The following is a 26681-nucleotide window of genomic DNA, read 5'->3' on the forward strand; positions in this document are numbered from 1 at the left end:
AGAGAATCACCAGGGCAGGACAAACAGCATTAGCCAGAATGATGGAGCTCAGATACGGTGCCTGTCTGTAGGATCTGTTAGGGAGGGCTCAGAAAAGGAACAGTTGCCTCTGCCAGAACTTCTGTGTGGGAGAAAGCTGCCTCTCCAGTTCTTGCCCTGGTGCCGGCCCATTCAGTTCCTCCACATATGTCCTTGATACCTTTTGAGCTGTGCCCAGCGCTGGAGTTCAGAGCCAATGAGTCCAAGTAAGTCTGTGTGTGGGCCCATTAAGAGGAACATCTGTGTCTCCAGCCACCCTCAGTCTTATCACCACAAAACCCACTAGTTTTTGCAGCCAGAAGTTCTGGGGACTTCTTTTCCTGGCACTGGAGCCCTGGGTTGGGGAGCCTGGTATGGGGCTGGGATCACCTGGTTCTTCAAGAGGTTCCTCTGAAACCAAGATATTCCCCCAATTTTTATCCACCACACATGGATGTGGGACCAGCCTATTCCATATCTCTGCCCCTTCTATAGTCTCAGTGTGGCTTCTTCTGTATATTTTTAGTTATAGGATTTTTGTTCAGCTAGATATGGTGGTTCTGAATGATAGTTGTAATTTTGATATGGTTGTTGGAGGATTCAAGTACTGCATTTACCTATTCTGCCATCTTGATCAGCATCTGAATTTCTTTTAAGAGTATAAACATATTATATACCATGTTATAAGAGACTATAAACTTCAAATGAGAATTTATTAAACTTTAATAAAAATATACTAGTTTCACAGAAGCAGATTTCTCAAGTTAACATGGCCAGTATTTTGTATTATTGTAGTCAGACCTACAAATGAGACCAAATTGTAATCACAAAGTCTTTTTTTTTTAACTGGAGCGGGAGGGAGAGAGGAAGGGTGGGGAGAGAGAGAGAAAGAGACTGAGAGAGAGAGAGAGATTGATTGATTGATTTGTCATTCCACTTATTTTTGCATTCATTGGTTGATTCTTGTATGTGTCCTGACCAGAGATCAAACCCTCAACCTTGGCATATCAGGACAGCACTCTAACTAACTGAGCTGCTGGGCCAGGGCCTCAAGATTATTTTGAGATCATGGAAATGGAGGCAGAAGTAAAAATTGCATGATTCATGGATGAATGTGCTGGCCTCTGCTATAGGCCTATCTGTCTTTTGTTCCCCTTTCTTTAATAATTAATTCTAGGTTGATGAATTCCATCCCTCTTCTGATTGATAAATTCTTTATTTTGATATGTTAATATCATTGGCTAAGTTTTGCCCTCAAGGATGTAATTTTTTAAAGACTTTGCTTATTTATTTATGCTTTACAACAGCAACAATAATGACCATTAATTAATTGCATACCTAATATTAATTGCATTCTCCAGGCACTCTGCTGGACTTTAAATGCATTATCTGTTTCAAACTTCACAAACCCATAGGGTATGTCTTCTTCCCATTCTTACAAATGAAAATGTTCAAGTCTCACAAGGCTGAAAGAGCCTACAAGATCTCACACTGGATTAAACCCAAGTCTCTCTGCCTCAAAGCCTTCTCTGTCTGCTGTACTTCTGTGTTTTATTTTTATAGTCACGTCCTCTTTGCCTTAGAGTCAACTAGGCTGTGTCTGATATATACCTCTGTCTTTTCTTTTCCATTTCCTCTGTTGTAACCTTAATTCTTGGCATCATTATTTGCTACCTATACTACTAGACTAGCCTTCTACATGGATTTTACAACTTCCTTTCCCAATTCAAATTTAGTTTACACATTCAAAAGATAAATTTTCCTCAGGCACCTTCTGGTCATGTCTCTTACCTTTTAAAAAATCACTAAGGTTCCCCATTGTCTATACAAAATAATCACAATTCCTGGCCAGACACTCAGTACACTCCATGTCCAATCTATCCTCTTAACTAACCCCCCTCATGCAGCCTGTGGTCTGGCCAAACAGAAACACACACTGTCTGCACTTACCTGCACTTACATTATACACTTGATCTGCACTTACATTGTGGCCTCTATCAATTTTAATATTATACCAGAATATAAGTACCTTGTCCAAGAAGTCAAAACTGAAACAAAGTTTTGAGTGGAAGTAATTTATTTTGATCTTAGGATGTATTTACAGGAGATTTGGAAGGGTGAGACAGGGAAGGGAAAGGTGTGTGCTAATGAGCAACTTAATGCTCTGAGATACTGAGATTCAGTTCTCTGAGAATCTGTAAAAGCTTGTTGTGTGTCCCTGGCCTTAAGGAGGAAGAAGCTAGCATATTTATTTACTACATTCCTTCTGGTACTGGTTGAGAGGATCACACTTAGATAAAGTTGATTATCCGGTTCTCCCAGCCTGGCCAGCTCAGAGCAAGCCAGTCAGGCAGCCAGAGGAAACCAGCATGACGTGCCTGGGAAATGTATGTGCTGAGGAAAGTGGGTATGGGTAGGACTGACTGTGCCCACATTATGCCTCCAGGGCAAAACCTTGTGGATTTATCAGTATAGTGACCCTTGACAAACAGGGGTTTAAACTGCATGGGTTTACTTATATGCGGATTTTTTTTTCAATAAATACCTATTCTATTTTCAATCCAAAGTTGGGAGTCTGCACATGCAGAAGACCAACTGTATGCATTGATCAATGCCATTTTATATAGTATACAGAATTTGAATTTCCACATATTTCGGGTTTCCAGGGAAGTCCTGGAACCAGTTCCCTGCAGATACTCAGGGACAACTTACATTTTGGGTGAGTCAAAAGTTATGCATGATTTTGACTGTCTGGTGGGGGGTCGGTGCCCCTAGCCCCCATGTTGTTCAATGGCCACCTGAACTTAAAAATCAAGTACATGTAATTTACACTGAGTTTTTGAAATTACACAGCATCTACTATTGGGTTATTATTACTTTTAATCTTTCAGATTCATGTGCAAAGTATAATAAAATAAATACATGTAATTACAAAGTTAACTTTTTTTGCATATCAGTTTCATCTGTCTTCCCATAAATCAAATTAGTAATCTGGGAAACTCCCAGATATTAGTGAATGTTCTCACTTTGTCTACATGATCATTTTATAAATAGCTAACACTCGCATACATCAGTGGTCCAAGAATGATATGCCACATGGGTAGAATATTCTACCAATTCCTGACAGTTTTCTTGGGGACCAGAAAAGCAAAATCACACTGGACCCTTCAGAGTGAGAGATGAGGTGTATGCTTCAGAAAAGAGACAAGAGAAAGTAAACTATTACTGTGGCTTAAAAATGAGTGTGTGTGGTTGGAGATGAAAGTAAGGAAGAATATTTTCAATTATCATTAAATTCAAGAGCTAAAGTTGCAGTGGCCATGATGTTTATTTATTCATTCAACACAGATTTAATGTGTTTCTACTATATGCCAGGCATAGCATTGATTCTCCTGTCTGATCTGAGTAGTGTTTTATTAGTTATAATGCAACAAAATCAAATTGATATTAAGATAATTCATTTGTGATAATATATATGAACTTAGCAATGATGTATTAGACATACAACTCCAAGATCTAAAGTTTACATTAGATTCTGATATTCATTGGATTATGGAATTCCACTAACTATTATGACTTTCTCTGAATGTGGTTTCCCAAATAATAAATATGGCAAAAAAATTTTCTACACATTTCACAGGAAAATCTTAATAAATAGTAATTACACATTCAGAAATAATTTTACCTCCTAAGAGAAATATTTGCAAAAGCATAAATTCATCAAGAAGTCATCAATTTATTATAAATTTAAGCATTGTTTTGTTGATAAAATTAACACAAAAAGATACTTAGAATATATACACATTTAAAATAAGAAGACAGCCATATTAAATCATGTTCACTGGCATATTTCTCAATCTTAAAGCAGTACTACCTGGGTTTTAAAAATAATGCTTTTGGTATAGCTTCAGCTTCTTTAACTTAGCTGGGAGCAAACAAAATTTTGCTTGCAGGTGTTCCTTCAGCAGCGCACACAGATATTATCTATTTTTTCCTTCCTTGTATACTGACTCTTTCCCAGGTGTGTAAACTCTGTGTGAGCAGCACTGGCATTCATCTTGTTTGTGGATACATCTACAATCCCTAGCACAGAGCCTAGCATCTAACAGCCAATAGACAGACAGTTTTAAACGTATGACCAAATGAATGAATGGCACCATACTGAGAATTGTGGACACTATGAAGAATGTGCAGTTGACCCTTGAGCAATGCAGGGGCTCAGTAGCACCAACCCTTATGCAGATAAAAATATGCATTTTGGGGGGGAACCTTTGATTCCCCCCAAATTAAGTTGTCCCTGGACACTTGGGGGTTGCTTCTAGGCCCTTACTCCAATACCAAAATTTGCAGATGCTGAAGTCCACTTTGTATGAAATGGAGTAGATCAATGCATACAGTTTGCTTTCTGCACCCTCAGATGCTCACCTGAAGATTGAAAACAGTATTTATTGAAAACAATCTGTATAAGTGGACCTGTGCAGTACAAACCCTTGTTATTCAAGGGTCGATTGTACTAAGTCCTCCAAATCAAAAAGGATATTTTGAAATTTTTATCCTATCATCTCCAAAAATAAAGAGCAGATATAATATTATCAACAGATACCTTGTGGATTATCTATCCTGATTTTATTCCATGGTTTTTTAAAAATATATTTTATTGATTATGCTATTACACTTGTCCCATTTTTGCCCCTTTATTCCCTTCCACTCTGTACACCCCCTCCCACCTATATGGGTTATACATATAAGTTCTTTGGCTTCTACATTTCCTATGCTATTTTAACCTCCCCCTGTTTATCTTGTACCTACTATTTATGCTTTATTTTAAAGTATATTTTATTGATTATGCTATTACAGTTTTCCCAACTGTTTTCCCCTTTATTCCTGCTCCACCCTGCACCCCCGACCCTCCAGCATTCCCCCCTTAGTTCATGTCCATAGGTTGTATATATAAGTTCCTTGACTTCTGTATTTCCTATACTGTTCTTAACCTCTCCCTATTTTCTACATACAAATTATGCTTCTTATTTCCTGTAGAATGACATGTCCGATTTTTGTGGCTGGACATGAATCAAAATGAATATGCTATTATCCATTTTAATCATAATTTAAAAAATATCACCAAGATACCCCTAGAAAGCAACACTTGACTTAGCCAGGTGACAAGTAGGTGGTAGTATCTTCCATTTTCATTTCACTGCATTTCCATAGTAAAATGGTGCTAATTGCAGAGTCCTGTATTTTTAATGATTTAATGTTGTGCTTTAGTATCAAACTGACTAAACTAAGACTATTTTTACTGCTTCTAGTAATGCCTGTATTTATGACTGTGCAGAAGTTTTATATTTTTCTGAATAAGTTTACATGTTTTAGTTTTCCTCCACCCAAGTCATACAAGGATGCATTTTGTATTCTTCAGGAAGAATATGCTGACCTCTACATTAAAAGAAGAAAATTGTTTTCATTAGGCAGACAGCAGTGTGTTCTACAGTACAATGGATCTTTTGCAATACTTTTAATTTTGTTTATTCTTACCCGAGGATATGTTTATTGATTTTAGTGAGAGAGGAAGGGGGTAGAGAGAGATCATTTGCCTCCCATGTGCACTCCGACTCGGGGTCAAACCCACAAGCTAGGTATGTGCCCTAACTGGGCATCAAACCTGCAACCCTTTAGTTTACGGGATTATGCTCCAACCAACTGAGCCACACAGCCAGGGTTTTTGCATTACTTTTATAGATAACTGATATCCTCATACAAAATAAAAAATGAGTCTACAAATAATTAGGAAATTTGTTTCTACTGTAGTTCCTTCAACTCCTCTGGAAATTGTTTATGCAAGAGTTTAGCGTGAAACTAAATAACATTGAGTGTTTTATTTTGACTTCATTTTGCAGAAACCAGCAAATATTTTTAGGGTTAAGGAAAAATGATGATTATAATATAGAAAATGTAAATGACAGCAAACATGGAAAGGGATTACCTGCCATTATCAAAATTGTATAGATTTTGAAAATAATGATCCTCCAATTTTCCCCATCAATAGTTTAAGAAATCAATTAGTTTTAAAATGGAAATATCTAATGCTATTTAGTATTCAACGAATGGGAATTCTTTATTGCACTGGAATGTTGATAAAACCTATTTCAAAAATAATTGGCTCAGTAAGCTTATAAATATTCACCACTTTCGACCTACGAATTTCATTTATTGTTAGCTATACAATAGAAGCAACCACAACAAACTGCAGAGAAATGGTTTCACAAAGTCATTAATAATAATCATGAAAACTGGAAATTAGATAATGGCTAATGAAGAGGTTACTGTATGAAATACTGTTATGCAGCTATTAATGATGTTGTTTGTAAGGATTTAATAATAGTGTTTTAATGTTTAGAATAAAGGAAGATCCTGGAAAAGTTTATGTGATTCTCAGCTGGCTTTCTAAGTGGTTGAACAGATAAAACATGTTGTAATTTATGGAATATGCATAATTAGAAATGCAGAGTTGCTCCAGTGGTTGGCAGGCCATTGGTATTTCTTCACTGCCTGAGAATCCCCTGCCAAGTTAGTCTAGGAAGATATATTAATATGGAATAGTGGCTTTTGTTTTATTTTAAATATTGAGAAGGGTGTTGCTGGCCTCTACTCTGGAACTTCTTTCACAGTCTTTATTTTTCTCATCTATCTGTGCCTCTTCACACTTGAAATTATCTATTAGTCTTTGATTAACTCTGGTTTATTTTATAACATTTTAACTAAAAGCAGTAAATGAAATGACTAGAATTTATAGGCAGAGGATTGAGCTGAAAAAAAAAATGAGGTCATTTTAAACCCCTAACATTTGAATGGTTGTCTGACATCTAAATTGAACTTGTGGCTGTGCTTTGTACTTGGGAGTCTTTTAGATTACTAACAGTAGGTGCATTTTAAGGAGTTTCATAACTAAGCATAACTAGAGGAGTGAGTAGATTAGCTGTTTACTTGCTCAGATTTATTCCCTCCAGTGAATTGCAGCATCTTATTTTCAGGGAAGCCTACTGACAGTAGCTGTAGCAGGGCTGTAATCAACCTGCATGAGCCATCCAACAAGTGAACTCCAGCAAGGAAACATCACACAAGCTAATAAACGCTGCTGCCACAGCTGCCTCTACACTCTAATGCAGGTGTCCAAATTTCTCACGGAGTGCAACTGGTTAGATGCAGCTTATTAGATGTGTGTGTGTCTTGGTGCAATTTTCAGAGAAGCCCTAAAATACAACGTTTATTCTTTTACATTCCATTGGGCTGTAAGTCATGTCATACAACCGAACAACACAGGGTTATTGCCAATATGCTGCAATTGTCCCTGCCCTCAGGGTCGTTATGGTCTAGTAGGGAAAAGAGAATTAACATAAAAATAACTTTGATACAGGATAAAATGAGGTAAGGTAGAGTGGAGAAATATCATTTGAAAAAGCTGGGAGTTCAAGAATACACGATTGTCATTCTTAGGCAAGACTATGTTGAACGCTTTATTTATTTGCTACAATCACACAATTTTTAGTTTCCAGGGCTTGCTGTGTTCCTATTTTTTCCCCATATTACAAACAGTTTGTGGTTAAGGTCATGACGGGAGAGAAGCCTGTTTTTGTTTGAATATAATCTGTTAATTATGTGAATTCAAATACAGAAGGCTGCAGCTCTTTGTACAGTATCTACTGTTTTTACTAATGTGACTAGATGCTTTAGTGGAAAAGAGTGATTTCATGATCACAGCTTTGAGAGAGGTGTGTTTGAGACAGTGCAGGTAATTCATTTTTTATTTCCTCCCTTGCCACTTACCCCTCTCCCAACCTAAACCTAAGAATAAAGAAAAATTAAGCATATGTGTGTTCAGATGAGGAATTTGGAGAGGCAACCTTTCTGATTTCATAGGATCTCCCTGGATAACGTGGGCTAGTCAGCATTTTAAAATCAGGAGAAAAGGCAAGCCACCAAAACTCATATTGGCTGACATTTGGCCATTCTCTGTAAATTATTTGATCATCTAACTATGTCATATTCTTGACCACTTGTTACCTGGACATGCCCACTACTTAGTCTGTCACAAAGGCATATTGGCTTTGGTGTGCCTTTTTTCACAGGACTAGTTGTCATATGGGGAACAAAAATTTAATAAAACCAAAATGTGTTATTATAATCCTCTTTCTTGGGGTTTTTGATGAGAATATGTGGCCTGGGTTACTATTTTCCACTAGCAATATAAATCTATTACAGAGAACACATAAACACATGGAATAACATATACAACATGTCCTAACCACCAACTCTTCTTTCATCTTTCCTCCTTCTGCCACAAGTTTTATGTAGGCAAATTTCAGTATAGCTTACCACATTCGGTAGCAACTTGGTTTTCCGCAAGTTATTTTTAAAGTTCAGATAAAGGCAAGGAGTGAAGACACCTTTGCTTGAAGATACAGTGTTAATTTAATGGAATAATGTGGAAATTCATGAAGTGAAGTAGCACCCTGGAGAACAGGAGGGACTCCTGGATCAGAAGCACCTTCACTCAAATTCTCTAGAAATATTGGGCATATCTGCGGGTTAATAAATTATTCTATTAGAATAAAAATGACCCACATATTGATCCATTACTAATGTCCCATACCACTTTTTAAAAATTAAATCGATACCTAGTCCCTATCAGCCTAAGTTACCCAGGGTGTGTTGCAGAAGCTGAAGAAGCAGGTTGCAGACCACTTTGCTACTACCAGTTCATGCAACTGGTCAAGTCTTTATCATTAGCATCAGTGTGTCTGGTCTGTCAGCCCACCAAGTTTTCTGATGAAAAATTGGTTTCATGATGGGCAAGCAGACTCTCTCCCCTCTGTACCTGCAGATTTTGTTTCCAGGACTGATAGCCTTTGATCCCATAGATACCCACATTGGGTTTAATTCACCAGTCAGCTACTCTTTCACTTCCCGAATAAAGGGGGATTTGGAACAATGTCTAAACTTTGGCCTCTAATTGTTCCAGGAGTGTAGTGTGGGAGGGGAGGCAAAAGGAAACTCATTTTGGAGGATCTAATGTAATATAATTTATACAAATCACTAGTGTACAATGACAGTACTGTGAATTGTAGTTCTCATAATCATTATTAGTAACATGAGCACATTACATATCTTACTTTATTTCAACCTATTAATATTATGAGATAAGCATTGTCATCCATACTATAGGTATCAGAAATCCAAGGCTCAACATCTTTTCCAAGTCACCAATCTTTTGGCAGCAAGAGCTAAAACTGCCTCTTTCTGGTTCCAAAGGTTTTTTCCATAATGCCACATATGTTACTATGTAATATGGCTTAAAAATTATAAGGGTTTTATAAAACCACTGGTTTTACAGCAGAAAAATAAATATATTTTCACTATCCTGTATCTAGCTATAGGCTCCTTCCTTAATTCCATTGTGATGATTTTTAAAGCATAGAAAAGATTCCTGAGGTTTTGCTTGTCTCACAGTGCAACACCATAGATGTTCTCTAGCCATGACCTTTTCCAAAATTTTATTGTAGCAGTGGCTGACACGACTTGTGGACTAGAATGAGTAAGTGATGTGTGGCAAGAGCAAGGTCCTCTTTATGTATCTTCTGTTCTTTTGTCTTCCCCTTCTGGGAGGTGCAAATGAACCGTATGTATCCTAGGAACAAGTTTTGATGTTACATGCTATCTAAAGGCAATTATGTATGTAAATTAAGCTTTGCTAATGACCCTAGTGACTTTTAATGTCATGGTATTTCTACTTTTTGTCATTGATCTATTTTCATTATGGATTAGGAATTAGTAAAACTGCTATTCTTGGTTTGAAGCTAATATAAATATATCCTATTTTAGGATGATACTAATATACACCTTTGCTTTTTTAAAAAAGTAGTAGATCTAAGATGCATCACTGTCTGTTTATGTAATTTTGCTTTGTAAAGACATATCTAGATAAACTAAAATGTTCAATGTAAGCTGTCGAAATCTTATGTATGACCAAAATTCTAGCCCTGCCTGAATTTCTAATACCAGAAATTCAACTAGAAAACAAAATAAGATTTAAGGCATTCTGAATAAACAGAAGCTTTCAAAATTGTTATAGTAAATTCATACGGTGATACAGGAGTATCTGCAGTAAAACATAGGTGTTTTCTGAGAGGTGAATGATAACAAAGGAGTCTGCAACCCTCCTTCTTCAGCTTCTGCAACACACCCTGGGTCACTTAGGCTGATAGGGACTAGGTATCCATTTAATTTTTAAAAAGTGGCATGGGACATTAGTAATGGATCAATATGTGGGGCATTTTTATTCTAATAGAATAATTTATTAACCCACAGATATGCCCAATATTTCTAGAGAATTTGAGTGAGGTGCTTCTGATCCAGGAGTCCCTCCTGTTCTCCAGGGTGCTACCTCACTTCATGAATTTCCACATTATTCCATTAAATTAACACTCTGTATCTTCAAGCAAAGGTGTCTTCACTCCTTGCCTTTATCTGAACTTTAAAAATAACTTGCGGAAAACCAAGTTGCTGCTGAATGTGGGTAAGCTATACAGAAATTTGCCTACATAAAACTTGTGACAGAAGTGCCCTGGCTGGTGTGGCTTAATGGATTGAGTGCCAGTCTATGAACCAAAGAGTCATGGGTTTGATTCTCTGTCAGGGCACATGCCTGGGTTGCAGGTCTGATCCCCAGTAGGGGGCACATGAGAGGCAACCATACACTGATGTTTCACTCCATCTCTTCTTCCCTTCTCCTCTCTCTAAAAATAAATAAATAAATCTTAAAAGAGAAAACTTACGGCAGAAGGAAGAAAGATGAAAGAAGAGTTGGTGGTGGTTAGGACATGTTGCATATATTATTCCATGTGTTTACGTGTTTTCTGCAATAGTTTTATGGCACTTTGTATTATCTGTATATGATAACAATGAAAGTCAGAAAAGGTGAGGGAAAGCCACAGCTCTCACTGTTGAGAAAAGTAGGTTAGATGAATAAATACCTGGAGGCAAAGATTCTCCTCCTCTAGTTCTATAGAATGCTTAGGAGGAGCTGGTGACACTGTCACTGAAAACATGTCCTAGATATGTGGGAGAAGAATCACGGGGCAGTCTGCTGAGGAAATGAGGGAGAGTAGACACATTCTGAAGCAGTTGGAGCACTGCTCTTGCTCTCACACACAAAAGAAAGAGGCAGGAATACCACTGTAAACCAAGTTCAGCGTGACTCCTTGAGAGGCTGGCCCAGCTGCTAGGCAGTTTGACTTTTAGGTAGTTAATACATTTTTTCAACTGCCCACAGTGTTCAAAGCACTGTCAGAGAATGACAAACTCACTGTGTGTTCTGCACACAGTACAGAAGTTCTTTCAAACAGAATTGAAATCAGTACAGACCATCTATGTGTATATATAGATATGATGTATATAATACTATACATATATGCCGTGTTTATACTATTGGATTGTAAAGGGTCAGACAGAAGTAGGTTTACAGTTGTTCGCACAGGAGATAATCCAATAATTAATAAACAATAACACAAGAATGGACTGTTGCATACTCACAGCTATAAACCTACTTTTGCCCCACCCTGTACATGTATTTGTGTTTATAGTATGTATAGTATATATGGTACAGTGTGCAAGATCAAGTGAAAACAGTTCAGAAAAGATTCATTAAGAAGGATGAATGAAATTATTTCCCAGGGAGCTAAGAGAGAGTCCAGAATGACTGTAAATAAGGGAACTAATATATGAGAAGTTAACCTGTGAAGAATATGCCAGTTTAGGCAGCAGTAAATTCCTAATTCCTAGGTTCCTTTATTTATTTTTCCTTACTATACACATTTCTACAGTACCGAATAGTGCTTTGGAAAATTATAGAGGACAATGGAAGCAGGAGCCAAAGATTTCAAGGAATTTTTAAATTTACTACAGTATAAATTAATATGTGGATCCTCAAGTGCACTTTCCTTAACTATTGCCCCAAGATGTAATATGTTATTAAGAATGCACATATGATACAAAGGTTATTGTTGAGAGTGAACCATGCTATTTCTGTTGTATTAATTTAGAGATAAAATATTCTTATTGTGCACAGGAGTATAATTCAAATCATCTCCTGTGAGATACAGGGTGCCTTCCACACCTTTGTACAAAAATTGCTTCCACAATTTGTTTTCTGGGAAGCTAGTCAGCATACTAACTTCCTAAGAAAGACCTCAGGAAAACAATGTCATATAATTCTCTAATATTCATTTCTGTAATTTATTCTGTAGAAACAGCTCTCATCCTGTCCTAAAATTTTTGGCATGCAGCTCCCGCTCTCAGATGGGTATCCATTAGCATATGGTGGTGTTGATGCTAACCATGCGCCATCAGTGGTCTGAGGCTGAAAACCCAGAGGTGTTCACAGTGCTTGTGTGTTATGTTGTCCCTATTGTTCACAGACTCTGAAACTGCACACTTCAGTTCATGTTAGTCCACATGGAGGAATGCTGTTTGGTTTCTACAGTATCACTAGCACCCACTTTAGACATGTTACTCAGTTACTGACTTATATTACAAGATAAATAAGTGGTGGCAAGTCACTCCAAGACAGTTACCTGATTTTATTCAATATTATGAGGTAGCCCAAAAGATTAAAAATATGACATTTTTATTGAAAAACACATTACAAATGATTTCCATTTGGCATTTTAAAAATTGTTTCTGAGGTATCAGATTAATCCAAGGTAATACTGAATGTTTTTTTAAAGAAAGTAAGTTTTATATTGCAACACTAGGAATTATTAGAGACTCATCTTCAGTTCCGGCTAATGAATTAAATCAATGAACACAAAAAATGCTGGGAAAACACTAAATTAAAGTCCCAGTTGAATTATGTTATGACTAAAGTTGAAACAAAATGAAACAAAACAACAGCATATAACTCAGTAGCTAATGTCAGTCACAACAAAAATAAAAACCAATTGAAGAATCAGAGTCCTCTTTAATTTTCATCTGGAGGCCATGGCTCGGTCATTATATAGGAGAGTGTAGATTGAGCCTGAATCCCCCTGTGATGTGTAAAATGTGTAAAAAGCATTCGTATATCAGCCAATTTTTCAGTAACTCATTTGTGCCTACTTAAGTGAAAAGAAATTACTTAAAAAATAATAATGAGAAGAAGATTCTTGATAGTAAGTTTGTCTGTAGAAGCCTACTTTATGAATGTGCTCTCTCATTTTTCTTGGAATAGACTGATATTTGATCTTTCTTATAGCAATTTTAGTAGCAGACTTAGAAAACATGCTGTAAAGATTATATTGTTGATACTCAATAGGAATGGCTTTTGTTATATTAGCCAAAAGTTTTTTAGGTCTAGAAAATTTAATGTACTTTGATTACATTATATGGAGTAGACAGTCAATAAATACTTGTGGTATATTGATTGAGTCAGTTCTTCTGGGCGAATACGCCAAAGTCCATCTACTATACCTGGCCAGATGGAGTTGAACAGTTCCAGCAATTTGATTCATTTTAAAATCATTTGGAAATTAAAAATACATTAATACCTAACATGTTAAGATCATCAATATACATTACATTTCCTCATTTATTTTTTTCTGAGTAGCAATATAATGTATCACAGATAGCATTTGTTATGGATGAGGCAGAAAAAGAAATTTAAGATAGGTCAAATAATGGCTTAGGTCAGAGAGTGGCAGACTTTTCTGTAAAGGGCAGGACAGCAAATATCTTAAGGGCTTTAGGTTTTGCAGTCACTGTACAATTTCTCTCACATATTCTTTGTGTTATTTTTCTAGCAACCATTTAAAAATGTGAAAAGTTTCTTACATCATTGAAATACAAAACAGATGCATTTGTACACATATATCAGGCTGTAGTTTGCTCACTCAGTAAAATCCATAGTGTACTTGGTGGCTCAGAGAGTACATGGCTTTTTTCAAGGTTCTGAAAACCCGCAGCCTGTGGAACTCTCGTGAGAAGTGCCGCAAGCCCCAGCGTGTTTTTCAGGGTGAATCTCTGCAACAACCCATAGCACGTCAAACAGAGGTAGAGAAAGAATGCGTCCAACCATTTTAACCTTTTCAGATTAAATTTTTACAAGAGTATTTTAATTTTTTCTTTATGTATATTACCACTTTTTTTCATGGCAAGCTGTGCCTCTGTACGTCCCTTTAGCAAGGGACACTTCTCATGTTTGTGCCTCAAAACATGCCATTTCTGTTGCATCATGAGCAGTTCGTTGTGTGTGTGTTTCTGTATGTCGGTTTTCTGCTCTGTCATGATGAAATTTGGGGAATGTATAGTTTACACCATAAAGCAGCCAGGAATCCCAAACTTGCAAAAATAAAGATGAATTTATAAAAGCATAAAATGGCAACAGGATAATAACAGCTAAGATAATAACATCTCTTAGGAAAAAAAAATCAAGGCAGAACTTTTTGGAAAATGGGGGTACAAAATAGTCTTGGGTTTCTCCTAAAAAGAAATACATGAAACAAACCTCACCTTTCCCTCTTTAACTTTCTGTGTTTACTTTGTGAGCAATAGTATGTTTTGGCAAATTAATTTGCAACCACCTCTTTTTCTAAGAAAAAGGAATTCTTTATTTTCCAAATTCAGTTATTCAGCTTAACATTTAGTTTTGAATTCATCTTTATCAATATAAAATTCAAATGGACAAATAAGGAATGTTGATAAATACAACAATATATAAGACCATTTTGACTCTTCATATAGTTTTTCTTAGTAAAGTTAGATAAAACAATGAAAGTTGTGACTAGAAAACATGTGACAAAAATAAAATATTTTAAAATAAGCAAATGAATTTATGATCCAGATAACAAATACCTGGGAGTTAGTTTGTTGAGGGAAACCAAAGGAAAATCACAAATCAGATGTGGGTCGACTTTAAAGAAACTTCTATGAAGCCCAGTTGGATAGTTGGTATGAAGCCCAGTTGGATAGTTGGAATTGTTTTATAAATAATTCAATAAATCAGCCACTAAACTAATCCCATGTATTGCTTAATTGCTTCAGGTAGAATTTTTCTCATGAAATTACACAATTGATATTTTCAGTTTCAGTTTGCTAGCTTTAATTTAGCAACCTTCTTAGCTACATTGGACCAAATTTTTTCTTCCTTCTCCACAAGTCTACTCTCTTTGCATGTGAGCCTCATGGGATCATTTTTAACAAAATTTCATTGGGTTTTACTGATTATGAAATTTGAATGTATTTATCCTCCCTGCATTTTGTGGGTATTGTAAATTTAAAACATGAATTTTATGGTAGATAGTAAAAACCTCAATTTTTAGACAATCCATAAGAAATTATCAAGAAACATTTTTATATTATATGTATTTTATATAACAAATATCAAAATAGTATATGTCTACATATAATATATATAAAGTACATTTTAATATATATAAACTACAGCCATATATTATATGTTATATAGTATGCACATTATTTTTAACATATACATATGTAATACGTATTTAACTATAGTAATTTCAACTAGTAGTGACTTATTTATTTAAATAAATACTGTAAGTACTAATTATTTAAATTAAAAAATATGCACCAAACTCCAGTGGTCTAGTGAACCTCTGCAGGCTTTAGAGTTTAAGTGTAAAACTTAATTTGCAAATCATCCCTAGATTTGTAAGCTTCCCTAGATTTCCTGAAGAAAATACTATAAAGTAGACATATATCTTTGGTGCCATTCTATTCTTGCTTGCCCACTGCCTCATCCATGTCTCCTTTTTGACCGTTAATTGGGTGTTATTTTCCAGGCCTTGGCCGACAAAGGTTAACACTAGTATAGGACCCTTGACATCCACAGAAATTAAGCACATAGTAGCAAGACTGTATCATTTCTGGACAGATGGACCTGCCCTGTTCTCTAACAGGTCACTGCTGGATGTGGGTGTCGATCCCACGTCATGCGTGTGTCCTTACAGTGAGAGATAAGAGACATCAAAGGCAGTGTGTTTCAGTCTTACTTGTGTCAAACAGACTTCAATGAATTGATAATTTAATAATTCCCAAGCAACAAGAAACTTTTTAATGTGAGTGGATTTTATGGAAGAGTGGTTAATTTGATACAAATACAAGTTAGATATAATTTTTGTTCATGATTTTAGTTTTAAAAAATATAAAACCTTGTGTGTGCCATTCTGTTCTCTATAATTTAAGCACACCAAATCAAGGCTTGTTTAATAGAAGTAAAATAAGACCAAGCCAGCCCCCATTCCCCAAATTTACACAGAATGCTTGCAGCATATAACTATGGGAATTGAATTAACATATTAATTGTGGATTGCTTGCAACTTCATTAGGTACATAATGATCTAGCCTGCATTATAAGAGAGATTTTGCTCTGCTATGAATGTGTAACATCCAACTTTAGTATATGGATGAAGTCTTCAAGCAATTGTTTCTTTCTCTAATGACCAAGACTTGCTTTATATCAAAAATACATTGTTGGGGATGTGGGTGTAAGTATGGTGGGAAGAAAGATACAATGTAACTTTATCTTCATTGCATATATATTTTATATTTAATGGACTTTATCATTCAACTGAAACACTCTAATTGATTAATTGATAGTGTTTTGATTTTGTGTTTAATGAGTCAGTGGTATGGAGCTAAGAATTATCTCATCATTATAGAGCCCTAAAATGAGATATCAGATGCAGGCCAGATATTCTGTTGCTTTAGGTGGCATACCAGTATACATATCACTTTGTCTTTGAAATCATATTTTGTAAGCCTATGACATCTGAACCTGGTTAGTACTAGCTCTAACCTAAATATGGGAAGTAATTCTGTAATTTTTCACTGTTTATGGAGTTACCCAATTAGGAGTAGAGGGGGTAAAATGGAGACAACTGTACTTGAACAACAATAAAAAGAATTAGAAATATCCACTACAAAAATCTGGGGAGAGAGCACTTTGAAAAACACAATTGGAATAAGAAATATTGTCCTGAATGGCAAAGTTTTAATTCTAAAACATGATACTTACTACTTTTAAATATATATATATGTGTGTATGTATGTGTGTGTGTATATACATGTTCTATTGATTACGTTATTACAGTTGTCCCATTTTTCCCCCTTTATTCCCCTTTGCCCTACACCCACCTTCTCACCTTTGGTATTTGCCAGGGCGGGGCAACCCAGGTTGCTGTGTTGTGGCACTGTCTCTGGGAGAGGGGTCCAAAAGGGAACAGTGCTGCTTGCTGGGCTCTTGGCTGGCTTTCAGTAACTTCCTCTGCTACCCACAAGCAAATTGTGCCCTTCTAGTGCTGATTCCTGGGTGAGTGGTTTTGTGTATGTTCTAGAAGCCTGTGGGTCTCTCCAATGAACTCTCCTGTGAAGCTGGGAGTTTTTCCTACTGCCTCAATCCCCCACAAGTTTTTTCAGTCAGAGGTTTTGAGGCTTTATTTCCCTAAGCTGGAACCCTGGGTTGCACAGTGTCTCACTCCTCAGTTGTTCCTCCTGGCTTATTTGCATGCAAATGTGGGACTGCCCGGTCTGTCAGCTACCACCTCATCCAGTCCACAAGCTGCCACCTGCCCTGCCCAGGTTCTCCAGCCACCACCTTGCCACCAGTCCTCTTCGCCCTGGCTGCCCATCTCTTCCCCTCCCACCAGTCCAGATGAATGTTTCCTCTTTAACTGCTTGGTTGTCAGACTTTCATACAGTTCCATTTTCTGGCAGTTCTGTTTGTTTTTTGTTTTTAAATTTTTTGTTGTCCTTATTTTGGTTGTGTGAGGAGGCACAGTGTATTACCTATGCCTCCATCTTGGCCGGATTACTACTTTTTGATTAGTCAATCAATTAGCTATTTTTGATATGTGCAAAAGCTGTAGGAAAGAGACAGTTGGAGAGGAATTTCATGACAAGATTAAATAAAATGATTAAAGATGGATACTTGAATTTAGGAATGCTCTTTACAGGTGAGGTATGAAGCTTGGTAGCTAATAGGCTCATTCTTTTTGTAAGTAAGAGAGTTGAAATAATGTGCAGAATTTAAAATACAGCAGACACCACACTGAATGAATAGCAATGTGAATATCTTTTGGATGTGATGTTCTTCTATGCTTCCATTAGAGGATATTTCCCTTTCAATTTACATCCACTCTGTAATGTTGACTTGCATGTATAATCCCTGGAGAAAATTCTAGAGCTTTCAATTTTGCACATCAAAATTGTGCTTTTTGTGCTTATTGTTCATTCATTCAGTAACTCAAGGAAATTCATGTCTTGCCTCATATGTTTACATGTTTGGTCCATTTTGTATTGTGTGGTGAAGGCCTGGCATGCTCAAAGGTTGACCCACCCAGAATAACTCATGTTATCATAATATTCTCTTGTAACTCTTTATTATTATCATAAAATTTATGTGTGTTAATGTGCGTATACACAGACACAAATGCGCACATTCATAGTTCTATGAGGACAGAGACTGTATCTCGTACCCTTTACATAGTAGGCATTCAATAACTATTTGCTGAATGAATGAAAGCACATGATATTAAAGCATATTTTAAACCCAGTGTAAGAGATTACTAAATTTAACTTGAGGGCTAAAGAGAAAGATAAAGAACAGAAACTAATTAAGAGGTAATACCAGTATCAATGATATAGCATACGATAAACAAGAAGTAGTTGAATGTGCCTACAGGTAATAAAGAATATGATACTGGGCAGCTTCAACCTGAGTCTTGGCTTCTCAACTTCCTCCCTGAACAACATGAGCTTCAGCACATGCTCCAGTTTCTCCACAAGCTAACGGACACTGGGCTCCATGCAGTCACCCAGCTATTGGGTCCAGCCAGCCAGCTGTGCTGCTGGTATCTATGAAGGTGCCAGGGGCTCAGGCTCCTGGATCTTGGTGTCCTGCTCCACCAGCGTGCAGGGCAGCTGGGGATCCAGGGGCCTGGCTGTAGGGATGGCCAGGGGTCTGGTTGGCATAGGGGGTACTCAGAGAGAGAAGGAGACTATGCAATGCCTGAATGACCACCTGGCTTCCTACCTGGAGAGGGTGAGAAGCCTGGAGGCTGATAATCAGAGACTGGATAGCAAAATCTGGGAACACTTAGAGAAGAAGGGACCCCAGGTCAGAGACTGGGTGCATTATTTCAAGACCATCGAGGACCTGAGGGCTCACATCTTTGCAAATTCTGGTGGACAATGCCAGCATCATTGTGCAAATTGATAGTGCCCATCTTGCTCCTGATGACTTCAGAGTCAAGTATGAGATGGAGCTGGCCATGCACCAGTCTGTGGAGAATGACATCAATGGGCTCCAAAAGGTCACTGATGCACCAATATCACTCGGCTGCAGCAGGAGACAGAGATTGAGGCTCTCAAGGAGGAGCTGCTCTTCATGAAGAAGAACCACCAAGAGAAAGTAAATGGTCTATAAAACCAGATTGTCAACTCTGGGTTGACCGTGGAGTTGGATGCCCCCCAATCCCAAGGCCTCAGGAAGATCATGGTGGACATCCAGGTCCACTATGACAAACTGGCTCAGAAGAACAAAGAGGAGCTAGATAAGTACTGGTCTCAGCAGACTGAGCGGAGCACCACAGTGGTCACCTCTCAGACCACTGAGATAGGTGCTGCTGAGAAGACACTCACGGAGCTGAGATGTACGGTCCAGTCATTGGAGATCGATCAGGACTCAGAGGAATTCCTCAGAGGAGGAATCTGAAGGTCAGTTTGGAGAACAGCCTGAGGGAGGTGGAGACATGCTATGCCATGCAGATGGAACAACTCAATGGGACCCTACTGCACCTGGAGTCAGAGCTGGCCCAGACCTGGGCGGAAGGGCAGAGCCAGGCCCAGGAGTATGAGGCCCTGCTGAACATCAAGGTCAGGCTGGAGACTGAGATTGCCACCTACCACAGCCTACTGGAAAAAGAGGAGGACTTCAGTCTTGTTGATGCCCTGGACAATAGCCACTCCTTACAAACCATCCAAAAGACCATGACCCATAGGATTGTGGATGGCAAAGTGGTGTCTGAGGTCAATGACACCAAAGTTCTGAGGCATTAAAGGCAGCAGAGGTGGGGCACCCCATGGCAGGGCCAAAGGCCGATAAAAAGTTCATTGAAAGATTTTAAAAAAGAATATGATACTGGAATAATTGGTGGGAGTTTTATTTTTCAAGACCTCATTTGAGGTGTTTTGAAAGGGTTTTAAAGTTCTCTTGCTGTCATCTAAAAGACCAAGAAGAAACAGTACTCTTCACAATTCAACATTGGGGCTCTTTGGAGGTTTGAGTTGATTGTATCTTTTATCCTGACACCAGGACATCATTTGTTTTGATTTATACATGATCCACACTCAAAAAGGTTTCACAGCAGGTCATTGGATATTAATTTCATAGAGCAGGGTGGATGTGGATATTAATTTCATAGAGCAGGGTGGATGTGGATATTAATTTCATAGAGCAGGGTGGATGTTCTCGTGCCTGTACTCCTTCACGGCTGCCAATAAAATGCCTTGCATATAGGACATATACAAGATCTATTAAGTTTTGTGTTCGCCTCTTTCAGAATTTCTCAGTTACATTCATTCCATATTCGAGGCCATGTCTAAGAAAATTAATATTCATTTTAAATATTATTAAAAATGAAATGTTTGAACTAGTACACAAGACTATGAATTTTCAGGGCTTGGGGGATACACTGTCTAGCAATAGGAATTGCAGGACAAAAGATGTATGAAAAGTCAGGGGCCACAAAAGCAGCCAGGCTCTTGGATTGAGACATTCATAAAGGAGTAACCCAGGGATCACAGGCCTCATTTCATCATTACCTTCCTGGGTACCCAACAAATTGGCTCAATTTTATGAATGAATGAAATAATTAATTAAGGTTATTGAAAGAATTCCAGTGTTGGGTGTGACTTCTAACTAGATGGCCTATAAGATTTTTTTTTAAATATTGAAAATCTGTGACAAATGCATAGAAAATTCTAACTCAAGTGATTATTGTAATAGCCATACTTATGGTTGGCTTCAGATGTGTGCTCAGAGCAACCACGTGGTTTTCCCAAAAGTAAAAGTACATGCTGAAATCTATCCCAAGTTGTATTAATCTGATCTGACTGGGCTGATGCTTTAAATGCAATATTTGAAATTGTTGCAGCAATCTTGGGAATGGCATTTTATTATTTTTATTTTGCAGATGAAAATAAGGTTAGGGAGGTTTAGTGACTTGCTCAGAGGATATGGCTAGATATACCCAGATTTTCTGTATGCAAAGCCTTTCTTCCACACTCTGCTGCTGGAGCTACAGGCAGACATTTTAAGAAGGGAAACATCAGTGTTGTAAGGGGAACTGCAGGAAGGCACCACAGGAAATCACTCCTGAGTGAAAGGGCGCTACTTCTGCCCCTTTGGTTCTGGAATACTGATGTCAGGTCAGAAAGGATGTGGCTGAACTTAGTCCTAAATTCCTGTGATCTGAGCCATCACATTATCCAGTTTCAGAGCCTGTTTCTTTGTTTCCCTCAGTCTGGGTTCTCTGAATACAGAAAGGATATAACAAGACCATTTAATGAATTCTTTTTAAAAAAATTTTATTGTTATTCAATTACAGTTGTATGCCTTTTCTCCCCATCCCTCTACCCCACTCCAGCCGAACCCACCTCCCTCCCCTACCTCTATCCTTCCCCTTGATTTTGTCCATGTGTCCTTTATAGTAGTTCCTGTAATCCCCTCTCCTCACTGTCCCCTCCCCTGAATTCTTAAATGTTCTCTCTCCCTCCTTTCTCCTCTCTTCCTCTCTTTCTTTGATGGCTCTCTCTGTTTAGGTTATGGTGTACAAATAATTCCACCAGAATGCTTTATTTCTTAACTTGCTGAATGTTTAATTTTGACTTTATAATGACTCAAAAGCTGAAATAAAGAGCATGATGACTTCTGTAATTTATCATTAACCAGAGTGTGTGGATAAACAGAGCATGACAAAAGCCTTTTGCATGCATATGTTGTTTGAGAAAGTTTTAAAATATTCATGAAATGATGGTAGGAATGTATATGAGACATCCACAGTCTTCAGGAATGCCTCTCTCTCTGAGGTTCCCCTCTCTCACAGCAGAGACTGAGGAGGATATTATATATTCTGTTTGCCACTACACTAGGCAGTAAGATTAGTATAATGAGAAGCAAAAATGCAGATCGAGGGTATCCCTAGAGTCCATCACTCCCCTGGAGTTAGGTGTTGGGATTCTACTGCATACGCAGTTATTGGACACTGTGGGCAGCTCAGAAGTAGATGGAAGAGTGAGCCTCCTGCAGTTTCCTGAAGCATGGGAGCATGCAGGGAGGGACCTGGCCACAGTTTCTCCCATATGTATTCAGAGAGAGGAAGGTGAATTTGCACCCTGGAAAGAGCAGTATTCTGCATACTTTTTTCAGGAACACATAGAAACTGAAATATTAAGCCTGCTTTATTCAAAATGCCATTTAGTATTGAAAATTGTAGTCTGTAGGCATGGACTCAGCCTGCCTGCACTGCTTACTGCTGTAGATGTGCAGCAGTTTGTTTCCGCTGCACTGACAAAGACCTGTCCGCGTCTCTGGGCTGACCCATGGAGACTGCATTTTCCTTTAGTTGTGGGTGCTGATAGAAGATGATGAGGGACCAGCTCACTTGTCGGGAGGAAGGACAGAAATAGAAGTGTCAGCAAAGCCACTTTCATTGTCTAATGTATACCCTAAGAAACCACATCATTTTTACCTGTAAACTTTATTTCATACAATTTGGTGCATGATATCCAGAGCATTTACAATCCTACTCTTGGTACCTATGCCAGAAATGAAAGTTTTGATTATTGTGTTATATATTCCTATATTCTTATATATTGTATTATATGTTCTTTTATATATGTTGAAATTTAATGACATACCAGTTTTAAATTAATGCAAGGCAATGTTCACATTATGTACACAATGAAATACCCATGTGGGGCACTATCATTTATTTGGATATAAATCAATTTAGAAAATAGTGTCTCCTGTTATCTCAGAGTTTTGTTCAGATTTGCTTGTACACAAATGGAGCTGGGTTAGTCTCCCTGTATGGAAAAAAAAAAGCATATATGCAACCTTTGCTGTAAACAGATGTGGTTCAACCTGTGTTTATCCAGAAGGTGGCAGCTATCACTACCCTCTGCCCAGCATGATTTTGCTCTAAGGTGATCAGTCATTAAAAGGACATGGATTAGAACTGCAGTGCAGGAGATGGGTAATGCTTGAGAAAATAACAAACTCTCTGGTTTTCCAGCCAAATTTCTTCCATCATTTGATTTGGCTAATTTGCTGTTGCAATCTTTTAGATGGTTGATTTAAGAACTTAAAATTTTAATTCAACAGGCATTACTGGACACTTAATACTCATAATTATGATGCTTGGAGCTGTGATTGTTACAGAAGTGAGCAGAGCACATGATTGTCTTGCAGGAGGTTGAATAATGCAGATAAACCATGTGCAGCCCTGATGAGTGGCAAGGTCATGGGGGGGCAGGCACCAGAGTACTATGGGATAAAACACGTCTAGCTAGAAGTGAATAGGAGGGGCTCCATGGAGTTGGTGGCAAATGAGAGAAGCCACAAAGATAGGATGAGTTTGGGATGGGGCATATCAGTGGGGAGGGCGTTCTAAAGAGATATGACCAAGGGAGTAGGTCAATCAGTGGGGAACAGGAGAACAATATTGTGCCTCTTTATTCACACAAATCAGTCATGCAACCATATTTGCAATGAATTTGGGTGAAGGAGGTCCCAGAATGTGCTCCAAAAGAGCCGTTTGATCATCTGGGTTGGAGATGATAAAGGGCTAAGTAGGGCAGAAGCACATGAGTAAATGCTGGGAAAAGGAAGAAAAAGAATAAAATATCACTGTGGCCTTTCAAACTTGGATCCTAAGAAAACATTCTATTACCAGTGATGAAAGATTCATTCAGAAGAGGGGAAATTAGGTAAAGGTGAGAGAAGATGAGGTGCTAGATTACAATGATGTTAGTTTGCATTTATTTGCTAGAATAGCTAGTATAGATGTATTGTAGGCAGGTAGAAATGTGGATTTGGAGCTGAGAAAATGATCAGGATAGGATAAATATATTTTGGAAATATTTTTAAAAAGCAATGAATCGTCCAAGTGGAAAGCATGGTCATATCACTGAAAAAGAGGGATTTGGAGAAGAAAGAATGGTGAATATTTACTTTTATGGGGGATGGAAAGAAAAGAAAATTTAGACATGATTACGAGGAAAGTATGGATGCAGCGGGCAAACAGGACAAAGCTGTGTTAAAACACCTAAGGGAATATTTCAGAGATTTAAAGGGCTCAACAGGATTAAATATTTGAAAATTTGAGGAATTATGATAAATTTTGATAACATCTGTAGACAGATTTCAGGTAGTTACAGAGAGTAAGTGTGAGGAAATAAAAATAATAGCTCTCAAAATGTTTTTGATGGAGAACAAAAGGAAAATTGGTAATCTGAAAAGTGATCATGCCAGTACTGTTTACTGAGTATCTACTAGGGGCTGGCATTGTATGCAATATCTCATTTAATTCAAATACAAACAGTCATGATTGAACATTTGGAGTAGAAAGGAAATGAAAGCATGGAGGGTATCACTTCAACCTCCCTTTGTTTCAGCAATTGGAAAGGTGATAAAGACAGAAGATACAATCTTATTTTTGTATTTAGAATCAGTCTTTATCCATCTGGTTTGGCCTCACCAAGCTTTGGCACTTCTTGGTTATGACTCCAGTGCTCTGGGCACTGGACAACACCCCCCAGCTACTTTAATGAGCATATTCTGCTCCCTCCTGATTTCACACCTCACAGGTTACCTAGGTTTTCTTCTCCCTCCCTTTAAGGATGTTCTAGCTCAGTTCTTAAACTCCAGCGTGCATCATAATCACCTAGAGTTTGTTAAGCAAGCACTTGCTGACTTCAGCTCAGAGTTTCTGACTCAATAGGTTTATGGTGAGACCTGAGATTTTCATTTCTTGTAAATTCCAACTTGATACTTATATGGCTAGTAAGCACACTGTATAAGGAGATTTTATCAATTCACAATATATTGGACTGATTCTGGAGAGCATTATCGACTGATTTAAATACCTACACCGTTTTCAGAAGAGGGATTCTGTTGGTGTTTAGTCCCAGTAGATACAAATAGAATTAATGAGTAGGGGTACAGGAAAATCTTGCTGACACACCTAGGAGAACTGAGCTCAGCCAAAAGGGCACGCTGACAAGGTGTATGCAGGCAATGTGAGTGAGCTTCGACAACACCTGCTGAGGATGCTGTGGCCATTTCCAGCACAGACAAGCATTTGGCATATCTTTATTGGCATTCGTTTTTAAATCTTTAAGCTACCCCCAAATCTGAGATTCAATGATTTTGATTTTCACAAATTCGCTATTTTCATTCAGAGTAAACCTGGACCCTCTTCCCTTTCCAGAACCCCATTTCCCATTAAAACAAGCAATCAAAATTGCTGTAAAAATGAATTTCTCTTTACAACTCTACTCTTCAATCCACCACTGTCAGCAAGAAAGTTGGTATCTGAACTCTCTTCCTACCAAACTTAACATTCACTATACTTTCTGATGGGACATGTGATGTATGTGAGATCTTACTAGCCATTTAAAAAATGCCATCTGAAAACAACTTTGTGTTCAAATACAGTCACCTCTCCTGTAGCCAGCTTAGCTGGCCACTGCATATCCACTATGGGGAAGAAGGTATTTCCAATGTAATGTCCTGTAAAGACTTCAAAATGTGTCTCTGACTATACAGGAGGTAAAGAGAAAGCAGTTTGTCCAAATAACTTGTCTGTAACTTAAGTGCAGCCTTTCTGTCCCTTATCAAACCTTGACCGTGGACATACTGAGAATGAGATTGGGAAAAAAAAGTAATCAAGCTGTTCTCTCTCCTGTACTCAGCATTGAACATTGATAAAGCTTTTGTAGTGAGGATGAAGAGGGAAAATATGACACAGTGCAATATAATATGCTGTGACTCCTTTTCCCTGAGTGAATTTTACACCTGGCTGAAATCAGAGAGCACCCTTATGGAGTGATTGAAAGTTTTACTTTCCAAATGCAGAGACTCTTATGGATGAATTTTGAACCTTTCAGCACTCTCTTATCCTTGGTAATAACTCTGGCTAAGAAGTGTAAATGTGCCTGATGCCTATGAGAACACCTGAATGGTCTTGATAGAAACATTGATAGGGTGAACCCAATTGGATATTAAGGTTGCCTTGAAGGGTGACATAAATGGGTTTCAATTACTGCCTGAGAGATGGACACCCTAATTTTGATAGGTATCATCAGTCTTTTAGCTTCCCAAAGTTAACTGTGTTCCATGCATTGAACATGGCAAACTTTGATAAAACAAAGTCAGAGAAATAAACAAAACAGTATGTCATATTCTTTACATATCCATTTACTTTTCTTTGGAGTGCTTCTTATAATTATACAAAAAACTTACGTTCCTTTTCAGGAAGCCCTGCGTCTCAATCTTTTGAGCTTTTGTTTTCATTTAAAAATGTCAAAATCACTCACTGCTAATTCAG

At 37.7% G+C, this 26681-nt stretch overlaps 1 protein-coding gene and 1 pseudogene across 2 annotated transcripts in view; both read left to right on the top strand.

Annotated features, from left to right (window-relative positions):
- Positions 1–26681, top strand: part of NALF1 (NALCN channel auxiliary factor 1) — a 615306-nt gene that overhangs the window by 135570 nt on the left and 453055 nt on the right. The window lies entirely within an intron of this gene.
- On the top strand, positions 18821–20127 carry LOC112321486 (keratin, type I cytoskeletal 18 pseudogene; annotated as a pseudogene).

The sequence above is a fragment of the Desmodus rotundus genome, chromosome 13 (genome assembly GCF_022682495.2).
Source record: "Desmodus rotundus isolate HL8 chromosome 13, HLdesRot8A.1, whole genome shotgun sequence".
Classification (NCBI taxonomy): domain Eukaryota; kingdom Metazoa; phylum Chordata; class Mammalia; order Chiroptera; family Phyllostomidae; genus Desmodus; species Desmodus rotundus.